The sequence below is a fragment of the Triturus cristatus genome, chromosome 6, assembly GCF_964204655.1.
Source record: "Triturus cristatus chromosome 6, aTriCri1.1, whole genome shotgun sequence".
Lineage (NCBI taxonomy): Eukaryota > Metazoa > Chordata > Amphibia > Caudata > Salamandridae > Triturus > Triturus cristatus.
The window spans coordinates 1631663647-1631680590 of NC_140589.1; positions in this window are offsets into that span (position 1 = coordinate 1631663647).

Genomic DNA, 16944 nt, shown 5'->3' on the forward strand with positions numbered 1-16944 from the left:
ATACTTTTCGCCCTAAGTGGGATGGGTATGCTCAGACGTGGGTCCCTTGCTCACTGTGCCACTGGATTCAAGCTAGCCTGGCTGAAGAAAGGTGACATACCCTGAAACCAGTCCCAGGATGCTTGTTTCTGGTCCAGAGAGGACCTGGCCTGGCAGTTTGGTCTGGACTGTTCCCATGGGGCACAGGGTCAAGACTGATTAGCATATGGCTGGGTCCAAACTGGGGTGGCGTAGTGGGCAAAAGAACGATGGATTTAACCCGGATCTTTTGACTGGGGAGAATGTTTGCATTGTCAGCATTCCGTCCATCATTTGTTTGCTGTAATACTTTTCGCCCTAAGTGGGATGGGTATGCCCAGACGTGGATCCCTTGCTCACTGTGCCACTGGATTCAAGCTAGCCTGGCTGAAGAAGGGTGACATACCCTGAAACCGGCCCCAGGATGCTTGTTTCTAGTCCAGAGAAGACCTGGCCTGGCAGTTCGGTCTGGACTGTTCCCATGGGGCACAGGGTCAAGACTGATTTGCATATGGCTGGGTCCAAACTGGGGTGGCGTAATGGGCAAAAGAACAATGGATTTAACCTGGATCTTTTGACTGGGGGAGAATGTTTGCATTGTCAGCATTCCGTCCATCATTTGTTTGCTGTAATACTTTTCGCCCTAAGTGGGATGGGTATGCCCAGACGTGGGTCCCTTGCTCACTGTGCCACTGGATTCAAGCTAGCCTGGCTGAAGAAGGGTGACATACCCTGAAACCGGTCCCAGGATGCTTGTTTCTGGTCCAGAGAGGACCTGGCTTGGCAATTCGGTCTGGACTGTTCCCATGGGACACAGGGTCAAGACTGATTTGCATATGGCTGGGTCCAAACTGGGGTGGCGTAGTGGGAAAAAGAACGATGGATTTAACCCAAATCTTTTGACTGGGGGAGAATGTTTGCATTCTCAGCATTCCGTCCATCATTTGTTTGCTGTAATACTTTTCGCCCTAAGTGGGATGGGAATGCCCAGACGTGGGTCCCTTGCTCACTGTGCCACTGGATTCAAGCTAGCCTGGCTGAAGAAGGGTGACATACCCTGAAACCGGTCCCAGGATGCTTGGTTCTGGTCCAGAAAGGACCTGGCCTGGCAGTTCGGTCTGGACTGTTCCCATGGGGCACAGGGTCAAGATTGATTTGCATATGGCTGGGTCCAAACTGGGGTGGCGTAGTGGGTAAAAGAACAATGGATTTAACCCGGATCTTTTGACTGCGGGAGAATGTTTGCATTGTCAGCATTCCATCCATCATTTGTTTGCTGTAATACTTTTCGCCCTAAGTGGGATGGGTATGCCCAGACGTGGGTCCCTTGCTCACTGTGCCACTGGATTCAAGCTAGCCTGGCTGAAGAAGGGTGACATACCCTGAAACCGGTCCCAGGATGCTTGTTTCTGGTCCAGAGAGAACATGGCCTGGCAGTTCGGTCTGGACTGTTTCCATGGGGCACAGGATCAAGACTGATTTACATATGGCTGGGTCCAAACTGGGGTGGCGTAGTGGGCAAAAGAACGATGGATTTATCCCGGATCTTTTGACTGGGGGAAAATGTTTGCATTGTCAGCATTCCGTCCATCATTTGTTTGCTGTAATACTTCAAGATGGAGGGCATCCATCTTTTGCGGGACCTCCTTCAACCCAACAATTGGATGGCCCGGTTGGATTTGAAGGACACATACCTGTCTGTCCGTACCTTTTCCCCGCATCATCAGTTTCTACAGTTTCAGTGGAAGGAACAGGTGTACGAGTTTGAATCCCTCCCATTCTGTCTTTCTTCGGCCCTGTGGTGTTTCACCAAGGTCCTCAAACCTGTGGTGGAGACACTAAGAGCAAAGGGCTCTCATCTCATTATTTACCTAGACAAGATTCTGCTCTTAGAGCAATGCCCCCTCCGCCTCTCTTAACTGTTGTAGGAGACGGTAGACCTTCTTCAGAGCCTGGGATTCATGATCAAGGCCAAGAAGTCGCTACTGAAACCTTCCAAACAGGTGACCTTCCTGGGGTTTGTCAAGGATTCAGTATCTTGCACCCTGAGTCTCCCAGCGAGGAAGAGGACCAAGATTCGTAGGGAACTCAGGAGAATGCTAGCACGTTGCTCCACCTCATTGAGGCAGATAGCTCAGTTGGTAGGCCTTCTAGCTTCGTCAATCCAGGCTAACTTCGCAAGGCCGCTCCATTATTGAACTTTGCAGGGCCTGAAGGCCTCTCATCTTCGCAGAGGGCTGCAATATTCCAACCAGGTGACCATTACCGGGGATGTCCACATGGAGATGAGGTCGCGGCTGGAGCACATGGAAACCTGGAACGGCAGAACCATCTTTAGCTGCGATCCAGACTTAGTGATAGAATCCGATGCCAGCAAGTCTGGGTGGGGTGCTCGATGCAGGGACTCCTTTACAGAAGGAAAGTGGTCCACCGAGGAAAGCAACCTCCAATGTCGGGTACCTTCGCAATCCAGTGTTGGACGAAGGACAAGGTGTCTTGCAACATCCTCCTGAAGATAGACAATGTCTCGGCGGTCCGTTACATCAACCATCTGGGGGGAAAGAAGTCCAAAGCTCTAGCGGACCTGGCCAAGGACCTTTGGATGTTTTGTCTCTCCCACAACATTTCGGTGACAGCAGAATATCTCCCAGGAGCTTCCAATGTGATAGCAGATTGGTGCTCTAGGAGCTGGTCAACATGAGCCTGTGGCAACTACATCCACCGTCATTTCAGAGACTCCACCTCTTGTGGGGACCATTCTCGATAGATCTTTTTGCATCTTGCCTGGATCACCAACTATCACGGTTCTTCAGCTGGAAACCAGATCCTCTAGCTACCGTGACAGACGCTTTTCTCCAGGATTGGTCCAGGGAGACTGTTGGAAATGGGGGTCTCTAATTGGCAATGGTTTGCACCTTGTCCAAGTAGGGACCCTTCCTTCTAGTCAGGGTAAGGGAGTTACACTCAAAAAATAACCCCAGCTCACCCCCTTGGTAGCTTGGCACGAGCAGTCAGGCTTATCTCAGAGGCAATGTGTAAAGCATTTGTACATAACACAGTAATACAGTGTAAGCACTACAAAAGGACACCACACCAGTTTAGAAAAATATCCAATATTTTTATATACTTAAGACAAGACCAAAAACGATAAGAATCGACAATACAGTACTTAGAAATCTTCAGTTGTAAAATTAAATTTGAAATAAAGTTCCTTGAAGTTAATAGCTCGTCAGGGGCTATCACGGCATCGTGAACAACAAATTCAAATAGTTCTGGCCGACTGCAGCATCGTAGGTCAGCTACGGTGTTGGGAAGACCCGCAAAACAGTACCTTTCAGACATATGACCATCGAGGCGGTGCCCTGTTGTATGGTGTAAGTATGTGTTTTTTGAATAATGTCTCTTCTTCTAGTTTGTGACCAACATAAGGATAAAGTGCATTTTCCATTAGCATACATATTGTGATTTGATTGTACTATGGTCTTGTGATGCTTACCTTGGCTTGCCTGAGATCGGAGTCATTGGTTTGTTTTTTACCTCTTTCAGGTTCTGAGAGTTCAAAGGCCGAATGACAAGACTCGAGGATAGTAGGGTCACAGTCAAGAAAGAGGAAGTCATGCAGGAAGCATACGCCCTTGTAGACCATGTGGACTGCCTATTGCTGGATTGTGGATGACCCTTGCTGCATGCATTATGGGAATGTTAGTTTTTTGGTTTAAAGTTGAAGCTGGGGGCGTGGCCAAGATGGCGGGGTGAGCGGACGCTTCCTCCCGTAGCTCCTCCGGCCCGGCCAAGCTAAAGCCCTTTTCTTATGCTTCTCTCCCCCCGCTGAGGCTCAGCGTGGGAGAGGAGCGTGGCGGAACATCAGGGGCATACACCGGTGCTGTTTTGGTTCGGATCGCCCCGGGGGAACCCCCCCAAAAGTTCGCCCGAGATCACAGGACGACGGCGGCGAGCCCGAGGGGCGGAGCGTATTGGAGAGCTGTCCGGACGCCTCGGTTGGGCCTGGTGCTGAAAGTTGCGGTCTGGAGGGGATCTGGCCCGCCGCTCGACGGTGACTGAAGGAGCCTGGCGGGAAGGGGCCCGACGGTGTGGTAGGCTTGGGACGGGTGCCCCGGCACTCGGACTGGTGATGGCGACACCTTGCATTGCGGAAGCCCTGTCCCCTAGCCGAGGTACGGCGGACTCTCTGATGGGGTCGGATCATCTGGCCCCCTGTGCGTGACAATCGGGGGCCGGTGGTGGCACTTATTTTACTGCGGGGTGCCTCGGAGGCCCCGGAGGTGTCGCCGGGCCTAGTCGTTTTGGCTTGCTCTGCCCGGCCGCCATTTTGTCCCCGAAGGAGCGGTGGTGGCGGCCTCCGCTGGAGTCCTGGCTGCTGGCTGCGGGCGACCTCCCGCTATCGCTGGATTGACTACCGGAGGGATGAGCTGTTGGGACCCCTCCGCTGCGGCCCCCTTGGTTGTCTCACGCTAGCTCTTGCGGCTGACGGTGACCGGACTAGGCCGCCATTTTGTCACCTGTGACGCAGCGACCTCACTTGTGGGGGATACCCGGGCCGAGTGCTTGCCGGCGGCTGAGCATCCCTGGGGCGCCTGGATCGGTGCCCGACTGCGGCGCTGGCGATGTCTGGAAAAGGAGGCCCGAAGAAAGGGGACCGTACTCTGCCGGACATGCTTGGCAGGGCCCAACACCTGCGGGACAGGACACAGCCCTCACCGGGGCCCTCCCGGGCTCCGGCAGATGTGACTGGAGGGGAGCCACCTGTCACGAGGGCCTTTATGGAGGAACTGTTTAGCTCCCTCAGGGAGGACTTCCAGACACTGAAGCGGGAGGTGGCCAGCGAGGTCCGAGAAGTGCGCAGAGAAGTGGAGGGCCTAGGTGAGCGTGTGGACGCGGCGGAGACGGAGGGCCACCAGCGAGCGGAGGAGATAGTCCATCTCCAGCAGGACGTTCTTCGCCTCCGGGAACAGTGTGTGGAGCTCCAGGCCCACTCTGAGGACCTTGAGAACAGATCTCGGAGGAACAACATCCGAGTGCGTGGCGTGCCGACTGCGGATGAGGGGTCCGATCTGGGGGACTACCTGCGGGCCCTGTTCCGAGAGATCCTGGGGGAGGCCGCGGACTTTCCCATCAGCATCGACAGGGCGCATAGGGTTGGCCGTCAGCGCCAGCCATCGGCACCCCCACCGGACATTCTGGCCTTCCTGCCCGACTTTCCATTAAAGGAGCGTATCATGGCTGAAGCCCGCAGGAAACAGCCCCTGACCTTTCGGGATCGGCCGGTGGCGCTTTACCAGGACCTCTCCGCCATCACTCTGCAGAAACGCAGGTCCTTTAGGATTGCCACTGACTTCTTGCGCGAGCATGAGACGCCGTACTCTTGGGGTCACCCCTTCCGCCTGATTTTTCGGTGGAACGGAGTATTACACCAGCTACGCTCCTTGCAAGACATTTGTGGTGTCCTGGGGCTCACGGCAGCGGAGGAGGAGGGAGCTACGCCGTCGTGGAGGTCCTCGGAGGGACGGAATCGGCGGAGGTCAACGAGGCGGCGCTCAGCGACCAGCGCGGGGCGCCCGGACTCCCCTACCATTAGGGCGGACAGGGCTGACGCCCTGAGGGCGGCGGCCGGGGACTCGACCGGCTCCTCTAGCGTGGCCTTGACGGCCAAACACACACTCCGGGGGGAGATGTCTTTAGCTTCTTAACATGCTTGGCACGGGGCGGGGGGGTTGGGGGGAGCGGGGGGAGGTGAGTGGCTGGACGTCCACTTTGCTCTTTTCTACGGACTTGCCCGTTTTGGGGCTTGACTGAGACTATGGGGTGTTTGAGTTTGGGGATGGCTAGTTGCCGAGGTTGGGTTTTGGGTGGGGGAGGGGGTTGTTTTGGGGTTGGGAAGGTCCCGTCCGATGTTGTCTACGCCCGCTTTGTTTTGGCTTGTCCCGCGCTGCGGCCCCGCGCGCCCCACCCGCTGATTCCCTACCCATTGCATGGCGCTCCCGATCCCTGCGAGGAATGCCGGGCCTAAAGGTAGTGACCCTTAATGTTCAGGGTCTGAATAACCCGGTGAAGCGCAGAGCGATCCTGTCGTTGCTGGAGGGGACGCAGGCGGACATTTGCCTTTTGCAGGAGACACACTTATTGCCCCGAGACTGCCATAGGATGCGCTCTGCTAAGTTCCCCACCCAGTTCTTTTCCTCGGCAGCGAACAAGACGGCGGGGGTGGCCATTCTCCTAGCGAGCTCCTTTCGGGGGGAGGTGTTGCATAAGTGTGCTGAACAGAAGGGGAGGCTCCTTGCGTATCGCATGCGCCTGGGAGGCATAGCATTTACGGTTGGCTCCGTTTATAGCCCAAACGAGCATCAAGAGCGCTTCCTAGATTCCGCGCTGGTGGATGTCACTGCTTCCCCAGACCGACACGTTATCTTGGGCGGAGACCTCAACATTGTCTTTGACTCTGGGATGGACAGATCGGCGCAACGCTTTCCGCAGACGGGGGAACTGTCCCAGGCTGGGAAGGCCCGGATTGCGGAGATGGACTTGCACGATCTCTGGCGCTCCCTGCACCCCACGGATAGGGACTACTCTTTCTTCTCGCACGCACACCGCACCTACTCACGGCTGGACTACCTCCTGGTGAGTGGACCGATGCGTGCCGCTGCCACGGCGGCGGACATCGGGGTCCTGACCCTGTCTGACCACTCTCCAGTCACCGGCGTTTTCCGGTGGCCGGCGGCCTCCCCCTCTCGGGGGGCGTGGCGCCTCCGGGACACACTTCTACACAAAAAATCGGTGGTACAACGCGTCGGGGAGGTCATACAGGACTATCTCACTCACAACAGCAACACTGACACTTCGCAGGCGACACAGTGGGCGGCACTGAAGGCCGTCCTACGGGGGGAATTCATCTCTATCTCTGCAGCCGAGAATAAGGAGCGGCAACTGAAGAGGGATGAGTTGACAGCTCAAGTCCGGGAGCTTGAGCAGGTCCACCGCCGTACGGGAGCGCCGAGAGTATGGAGGCAGTTGAAGGCAGCGAGGAAGCTCCTCTCCGCTCTGGATCTTGATAGGGCGGAGTACGCCGCCTTACGCTTGAAACATGCCTACTACACTGGGGGGGACAGATGTGGCAAGCTCCTAGCACACCGGCTCCGGGTCGCGCAACAGCGCAGCGTGGTGAAAGAACTGGTGGGTGCGGATGGGGGGGTTGTCTCCGGGGACGCGGAGGTAGCGGAGACTTTCCGCGGCTTCTACGAGGCGCTGTATGCTGAGGAGCCCTCCTCGCCACGGGATGCCGATAGCTATTTGGAGTCGGTGACCCTCCCGGTGCTGGACCCGGCTCAGGTTGACCACCTGGAGCGGGACATCCATGTGGAGGAAGTGGTTTCGGCTATCGCGCGGCTGAAACATGGCAAGGCCCCGGGCCCGGACGGGTACACGTCGCTATTCTACAAGACTTTTTGCACGACCGTGGCCCCTGTTCTTACGCGGCTGTTTAACTCTTTCTCCGAACCGGGAGCCATCCCTCCGGATCTCCTGAGGGCGACGGTCGCGGTAATCCCGAAGCCTGGGAAGGACCGGGCCCTCTGCGGCTCGTACCGGCCCATCTCGCTCCTAAATGTCGACCTCAAGTTGTACACGGGGATTCTCGCATCCAGGCTGGGTCCACACCTCCCCGACCTGGTGGAGGCGGACCAGGCTGGTTTTGTGCCCGGTAGACAGACGGTTGACAACACCAAGAGGGTGACGCATGTTCTGGAGAAGGCCTCAAGGATCTCGGGGGAGCGGATGTTGTTGTCCGTTGATGCGGAGAAGGCCTTCGACAGAGTTCACTGGCCGTATCTTGAGCGGGTCCTCAAAAAACTGGGAATCGGCGATAAGTTCCGCACCATGGTATTTAATTGCTATAAGCATCCTTCAGCGTCGGTGCGGGTAAACGGGTGTAGCTCTGGTGGCTTCGCCATCGAGCGCGGCACGCGGCAGGGCTGCCCTCTCTCGCCGCTCCTGTTTGCCCTCTACATGGAGCCGTTTGCTCAGAGGATCCGTAATAATCCGGATGCTGTCGGGGTCCGGATGGGCCAGTACGTCCACACCGTCAGTCTCTACGCGGATGATGTCCTGCTGACTTTGGACGACCCTAGGAGGTCGCTGCCTGCTTGCCTCCGAGAGTTGGACGCCTTTGCGGGGGTGGCCGGCTTCAAAATGAATATGAGCAAGTCGATGGCATTAGACGTATCCCTGGCTGCGGAAACCAGGAGGGATCTTCAACGGCTCTTCCCCATGCAGTGGTCCTCGTCCACGGTGCCGTATCTGGGGATTCTGCTGGCGCCTACATTATCGGAGATGGTTACGGCCAATTATGCCTCCCTCAGCAGGAAGATCAAGGACGAGCTTGGCCGATGGAACAAAGGCTTGCTGTCCTGGCTGGGGCGAATCGCGGCGGTCAAAATGACGGTGCTGCCCCAGATACTATATCTTTTCCGAGCCCTTCCGCTCCAACCCCCGGTGGGCTGGATCCGACAAATGCAGGCTGACATCTCCCGCTTTGTCTGGCAAGGCCGCAGGCCACGCATGAAGAGGGTCCTCTCCACGCTTGCTCCGGAAGCGGGGGGTCTCGGCATTCCGGACCTCCGTAAGTACTTTCAGGCGGCACAGCTTCGCTATCTGGTGGAGTGGAGCAGGTGGGAGTCCGACAAACATTGGCTCTTCCAAGACCAGGCAGTGGCGGGCCGCACCTTACAAGAGGTTCCATTCTTGCGCCGCACGCATCGCCCCCCTAATCTTTACGCTTCCTTTGTTACGCGGGTCCCCCTGCGTGTGTGGGACGCGGTCTGCGAGACCCGGGGCCTCACCACCTTCCCTTCGCCGCTCACGCCCATTACGGGCAACCCGGACTTCTCCCCAGGGATGGAGCCGGGGGTTTTCTCCCACTGGGTACGGGCGGGCTGCAGGGCACTCTTCCAGATCTATGGCCCGGAAGGCGTGGTTCCTTTTCAGCAACTCCGCCAGGAGTTCGGCCTGACGGAGCTGGACAGATTGCGCTACATGCAGGTTCGGCATTGGGCCCTCCAGCCTCAGGTGCGTGCCGCCGCTGCCCGTCCAATTACACCGTACGAGCGGTGGTTGGCTACTCGGACCTCCGACGCTAAACTGATCACTGATCTGTACAAACACCTACAACCCCCGCCGTTTCACTACTACAACCCGGGGAGGGAGCGCTGGCACAGGGAATTGGGTAGGACACTCAGCCACAGGGAATGGGACAAAATTGCGTATCGGGCTCGGCACTCTGCATATCACACGGGCCTTACGGAGACATTCACTAAGGTGTCCACATACTGGTACTACACCCCGGAGAGACTGTATGAAATGCATAAACACACTGACAAGGGGTGCTGGCGGAGCTGCGGGCAGGAAGGTACCCTTACACACATTCTATGGGATTGCCCAGTGCTGACCGCCTACTGGAAAGAAGTCTTGGACGAGGTGGATGAGCACTTTGGGATAGAGCTGCCGCGACTCCCGGCGTATGTCCTGCTGGGCCTCCCCAATGACCTAATGTACCCACTGAAGTCCCGCAGGGGTAGGCAGATTGCAATAGCGCTGGGGTCTGCGGTTCAGAACATTCTGATCCACTGGCGCACATCCACCGTCCCCTCCATCACCGGTTGGCTGCATAGGCTCTGGCATGTGCTGGGGATGGAGAAGCTGTCGCTTGCGGTTGCGGGGGAGATAGACCAATTTGAAGAGCTATGGCAACCCTTTCTAGCGCTGCTGTCCACTGAGTTCCGGGAGCTCACCTGCCCGAGGTACCTTAGGCTTCTCAGGCTGAGGCCGCCGGTGACCCCGGCGGACTAGCTTACATGTGAGATGGGGACCCCCGGGGAGGGGGGGGGGAGCGGGGCCTCCTGGTTAGGGCTACATTGATGCGGGACCATAGGACGGGGGGGAGGGGGGAGTGTTGTTGTTTTGTTACTGGGAGGAGGGGGGATGGGAGGGGGGGGATTGTGTTCTGTTAAGGTGTTGATGGGGGGGATGCTCTTGCTCAGCTTTGGGGTGTCGGATACGCGCGTGGGACTCCACAGCTTGTAATTCTAGCGCTCAGTTACTGTGTTCTTCCCTCTGAGCCACCGCGCCACCTATTGCCAACCCTCTGGAGATGCATCCCTTCTTCTTTGACTGTATTCCATGTATCCTGCCTCCTATCCCCCTCCCCCATGGTTTGTTTTGTCTCAATAAAAAACGTTTTAAACCTAAAGTTGAAGCTGCTGGAAAAGAAATAAAGAAAGCAAAGCATAATCCTCGCCTCGGCGTCCTTAATAGAATTGAAACTTTCCGCTATGATTTTTTTTTTGTGTGTTACATAACAGCTTATTAATACCCAGGAGGAACGTACATACAAGCATATAATAAAGTACTGTTCCACATATGCAACAGAATCAACAGTCGACATATAACAGACTAGGGAGATCCCATTATTGCTCTTCTTTTCTGTCGTTGCTCATTATGATTACATCACAGTTGACCACACGATGTCATATAAATGATCATAATGACGATCCCTAGTAACCGTGTCTCTCCTATGAATAAAAACTGAGATCAACCCATATACCCACCCCCTTCCCCCCCTTCAGACTCAGCCAAAATCCTCCACATCTGATTGACCCACACCAATGCCATATAATCGTGGAAATCCAGTGCACCACATTTAAACAGTTATTATCACTGAACATTCTGTCATGATTACTAGGAAACTTTTCATTTATCATTAATTTATGTATCTAAGAAGAAGATACAACGAGATAAGAACACAAAACTCCACCTTAAAAGTAGTACTCTATATTAAAGTGGCCGCAATAAAGTTGGGCAATTATTGGATAATTACCTTAAAGTAAGAAAACAATGTTTAAAAATAGATTTTTTGCATAATTCTCGGGGAATTTCAATATTTAAGGATAGCAACATATTATATGAATTTGTTACATTTTACAAACATCTTTCTACCCCTGAAAATACAGTATAGCAATCTCAACTTCATTCCTTATTTACAAATTATTCCAATATCTTCTGTTGATGATCTTGATTTTTCTTCTTTAGAGACTGATGTATCCTTGCAGGAAATTTTCGAAGCATTAAATACTCTTAAAAGAACATTAAAAATGCAATAGGTCTCGCCTTTTATTAAGTTAAAGCCATTTGCTTTGCTATACAATACCATTAGCAAAGCTAATGGCTTTAACTTAATAAAAGGCGAGACCTATTGCATTTTCAATTTGCGAGTACTTCAGGAGACAGCAGTGTGCGCTCCCCCAACAGTGTAAGCTCCCTCTAAAAGTGTATTGTCAGTGCTACACAAGCTGGCAGTGTGCGCTCTCTCCAGCAGTGTGGGCGCTCTCCAACAGTGTGAGCTCTCTCCAATAGCACCTAGTGAGTGCTACAGGAGCCAGCAGTGTACACACCATCAAACAGTGTGCACACCCTCCAACAGTGTGCACTCCCTCCAACAGTGTGCACCCCTTCTAATAGTGTATTGTCAGTTCTACAAAGGCAGCAGAATGCGCTTTCTCCAACAGCGTGAGTGCTCTCCAGCAGTGTGAGCTCTCTCCAATAGCGCCTAGTGAGTGCTACAGGCGTCAGCAGTGCAAGCAAGCTCCAATAGCGCCTAGTGAGTGCTACAGGCGTCAGCAGTGCAAGCTCTCTCCAATAGCGCCTAGTGAGTGCTACAAGCATCAGCAGTGCGAGCTCTCTTCAATAGTGCCTAGTGCGTGCTACAGGCGGCAGCGGTGCGAGTTCTCTCCAATAGCGCCTAGTGAGTGCTACAGGCGTCAGCAATGCGAGCTCCTTCCAGCACCGCTCTGTATGTTTGACCAAGAGGCAGCACAGAACAGGAGCTGTATTATGGTCCCAAACCTCAGCTCAAATAGCGCCTAGTGAGTGCTACAGGCGTCAGCAGTGCGAGCTCTCTCCGATAGCACCTAGTGAGTGCTATAGGCGTCAGCAGTGCGAGCTCTCTCCAATAGCACCTAGTGCGTGCTACAGACATCAGCGGTGCAAGTTCTCTCCAATAGCGCCTAGTGTGTGCTACAGGCGTCAGCAATGAGAGCTCCTTCCAGCACCTCTGTGTATGTTTGACCAAGAGGCAGCACAGAACAGAAGCTGTATTATGGTCCCACACCTCCAGACAACCCCCCCCCCCGCTCGCAGACTCTCAGCACCTTTTAAGCCCCCTTCAACAGCTGCCACGAGCCTGGAAAGCCTCGGAAATACCTCCGCCGGATTCCCAGACCTGCGTCAGGACAGGAGGCCAATTCTTGTCCCACGCCCCCAAACACACACACACTTCACCGAGCTCCGCACAAATTCCATGAAAACCACAGGCACCTATACTGTCTGGAGGCTTAAGAAGCCGAGAAACCTGTGTCTTCCGTCCCCAGAGCAAGACAGTGAGGCTGGACGGAAGGAAACTGGGAGATGGGCAGACGTGTCAGTGCCAGTGGACGACCGAAGGACTGGGAAGGAGTCACTGGGTTGAATACATCAGCTGTTAAGCTGGTACCCCTAAAATGGTGGTGAAGCTGATGTAGGCGCTCCTCGTAGCGCTGACTCTCTGCATCAACACAACGGCGGCCTCACAGACCAACCAGATACAATATTTTACTAAGAATTCAACCACAAAAAACGGTATTCAAAAACACCACTGCCAATCTGTACTAGAGGCAGAAAGACGAGAAGATGACGCCAGCAAATAGAAAAGATGGGCGGGGCTTCAAGACCGCCTCTGAAAGCTTCGGAAATCCGTATTGATTCCAAGAAGCCTGCAGCATGGCAAGAGCAGCGCATGCGCTGCTCATGCCAGGCTGAGACCTAAAAAGGAATATACCTGGCCCAGACAAATTTACTCAGAATTTTTTCTTAATTTCTGAAATCTTATCCTCCCAATATTATTGCATCTATTTCAATTTGTCTCCACCTCTGGCATTACAAAGGCTACATTTTAAGACGCCACAATCTGTAAGGCTGGTAAAAACCCCATTGTTGATTATAAGATTTTTGCCAAAATACTAGCAATGTGTAATGGGTAAAGAACAATCTGGTTTTATAAAAGGGAGAGTCGTTTTTGATAACACACATATATTTTGTAAAACCCGGAGCAAATCCTAGCTTTTTAAATGGTCTCTGTTGAGGCTGAAAAAGCATTCCATAGGATAAATTGGGATGTTACACTCAAATCTTTGACCTAGCATGGTTTTGGTCCAAAATTAATTTCTCTAATTTTGCTCTTATATAGCTCTACAAAAGTTTATTTTACTCTTTAATGAAGTGACAGTCAGGGTTGTCCTCTATTTCCACTGTTATTTGTCCTTATGGCTTCCTAGAGCAGGAGTAATGAGGAAAAATATTTGTATTTCTCCTTGGTTTCTCCTCTTCCCATGTGTGGTGCATTCTGCAGCACATAGAGAAAGAGGAAAACGCCTATTGTGAGTCTTTTAGTGCAGGATGGTGGCCCTTCCTGTACAAAAACAATCTTGCCTGCAATGGAGCATCCTTGCACCATGGTGCAAGGGTCCTACATTGGTACTAGGCAGCAAATTGTGCACCAGCGCAGGGGGAAAGGACAGGAATGCACTGTATTTTATAAATACAGTGCATTCCTACTCTTTCACATTGGCATAAGGCAGTGCAGCAAGAAGGTTTGCGGCACTACCCTATGCCAATTACCCATAAATGAGGCCCTAAGTGTTTAACTTAGGGATTTCGACCTTCATGTGGCTGTTGTTATTGTGATCCTCTCTCAGCGTTTGTCTCCCCAGACATATATACTGGATGAAAATATACTGAATGAAATCCATACCAATGAACACGACCAAAGTTAGACATGCTACTGGTGGATAATAACATTTGTGAAAATGGCTTTAAAGATGGAGGCTAAGTGTATGTGCTTCACACCCCACTGGCCTTATGCTGCAGCTCATTTAGAAACGTCCCTTTCCAAAAAACTTATTTGCAGCTGCTGTGCTGAAAGATTTCCAACTTGAGCATTAAGTGTTGCATGTTATTGCTTGATATTGGGAAGGAGACGTGGTTGGAGACGCATAAAGTTGACCCCACCTTGAAATAAAAGTAGGAGTGCATTATATCCTTGAGTAATCAGCACTCAAATGTGTTCTGTATAATTAATGCTACTAAAGTAAAGATGAAGTACTGTACTGTATTTATAAAGTGCTTCGCGTATAATGACAGAGTTTATAAAAATGTGTGAGCAATGGAGATTAATGTACTGATTTATTAATAATTAGAGGAAGTCTATATAGTTGAGAAGATGCAAACTAGTGTTTAGCGTAATAGTTTTTTTTACATTTTGCAGTTTTTATGATGCATTTATATTTGTAAACGTATTTGTAACTCAGCACATTTTCTAAAGTTGGCTATTATTTGAGGCCTAAAATGTGTTTAGTTTGACTTCATGTGTCATTTCATTTTAGCCTAAGGTTGTTTTTCAGTGCTATCTCACATTGCAGCCTCACGTTCTGTTTTTGTTTAACCTTCAATGTGGAATGTTTCACTGTATTTTGTTTCCACTGCAGGTGTGAACAAAGCCTTATCAGTTCGACAAGGAGGGCTGGTGTTTTGTGAGATAGCAAGGTATCAGAAGATGGAGTTGGAAGAGATAATCGCAGTAAAGAGCGAAGAGAGAGGTTCCCATGGAGGATGAGAATGGGCAAGTACAAATGAAGTTGTAGCTTATGGGTGTGGTAAAGAAGGTGATAGTGTCTACTTTGTGCTGGAGGACTGGAAAAGTCATCGCAGGGGTCACGTGGGATTGTCTACCTTGAATGCAATTGATATTACATTTTGTGATCAGTGAGGGAGTGAGACATCCTGAGACTTTGTAGGGTGCAGACCTATGCTCATGCATTTGTAGCTTTATGTTACCTGACCCAATGCTTTGAATATTTCTACCGAAGACTCGAGCTGCTGACACCTTTCTTCCTTTCCTCCTATCTTAGGTGACTCAAATGCTAAATAGAATAGTTGGTCCCCGTTAGAGTAGTATAGAGAAAGATAGGGCAAATGCTTTCTTTCGGAAACCGATTGATGAAATTAAATTCACAATTCTTTTTCATCTTTTGTCTGACAATAATTTAACTCGTCGTATTCTTTCTATCTTCTGTATAGGGTGAATCTCTTCAGGAGATTTGGGCACGTTTTGTTTGTTCTGTACTTCTATTCCCTTATGACGAGACTGGTATATGTAAACTTATTTTGAACTTCTGAGTAAAGTCTCACTAATCCCAATATCAGTTGTGGTCGGAATTATTGTGTGGCTCTATTGGTTGCACTGTATTGGAAATTTTGATGACAGATAGTGTTCTCCCTTTTACCTCTTATGTTTCCAATAAAAGACCATTGAGTCTGGGTAAATGTGTAAAAGGGCCAGGGCTCTCACAACTGGTAACAGAGCTCCCTTAGCGTCTTTCAGTAATTTGAACACCTTTAACTGCTAGATTGCAAACCCACTTGATCGATTTGAGAGATCTTAGGCACAATGGGGGCTACTTCTATAAAAATATGGTGAGGCGCTACGGTGCCAAACTCACCATACACTGCTCCCCTGGTGTTCACCTTTCTCCCCGATCAATGTCCACCAGCTGGAAAGGGAAGGACTTACTTTCTGCTCAGTGGACAACCAATCCAGGATTGGTGGGAGCAGGCTAACCCAGCGCTCATTTTGAGGTTGGGGGCCTGTTCCAGCAATCCCTTGGCTGTTTCACAGCCATGGTATTGCTCGGTGCGCACTGCACATGTCGGGCTTGCCATAGCAATAGAGCTGGCCAACCCGACATGCGCACTGCAGGGGCAGCTGTAATCCTGAAATTGCAGGTTTACGTATTTGTGTGCGCCTGCTGCGCTAGATCGCTGGCGAGGCAACGCTCCTCCGCTCAAACGGAGGATCCGCCCCTGCTTGGGCATGCCACATTATGTACTTGTTCTATCCATGGTCTTCTGTTTCCTTATTTGCCATAACATTGAGAGTACCTAGGAGAAATTCAATTTCTAATGTGAGCCTCCAAAAGAACATATTTGTATTCAGTGTTGTACCTAGACTTAACATTTTCCTAGTCTTCTGCAGCCTTAACCTTCCTATAAAATGTATCTATGTTTATGGTAATACACACAGACTCGCGCACAGGCATAATCTTCATCAATGCCTGTTAAAGGTGGCTGCACCATGTCTACGTGTGATCCCTTTAAGACCTTTTCCGCAGCTGGCCCGGGTAAAAGAGCGAGAACATTTGCATTTACTGGAGATGGCGGTGGCCTACCAAAATAACACATTTTGTGAAGCCACTTTTTCAGAAAACTGCCTCTTCTCTTTAACGAATTCGGCCATATCAAGCCCTTCTGACGGATGCAGTTTATTGATAGACCCAGGCTAGAGTTCTCGCCAAGGGGCAGACTGGGGCAGTACCAAAGGGCGGACTGGGGCAGTACCCAGGACCCCAGCACACACACCAGTGTCGCCAGCTCAAGAGCATGTAAGAGCCTCGGTAAAGCTTCGAGGCTCACACTGCCGCTGAGTCATCAGATCTTGCCTAATGTATTCGAACACCCCGGTGGGCCGTATTGTGCAGGTCTACGCGAGAATGTGTTTATTTCTGTACACGTATCATGCTCTAATATTATGAAAACAACACGTATTGTATGCACAACATTAATGCAAAGTCGAACTCGACGACGGGGCTGAATGACTAAATAAAGATGGCAGCAATTTATTTGTAACCATGGAGCAGCAGAGACGTGATTTCTGTTGATGAATATTTGCCTGTACAGCCCGTGCTTACCAGACTCCCCTTGTGCCGTGATACGATCCGAGGGCAGAGAAAGGCTGCAGTACTGTTCCTGGGAAAGTGCAAACGTTTCCTT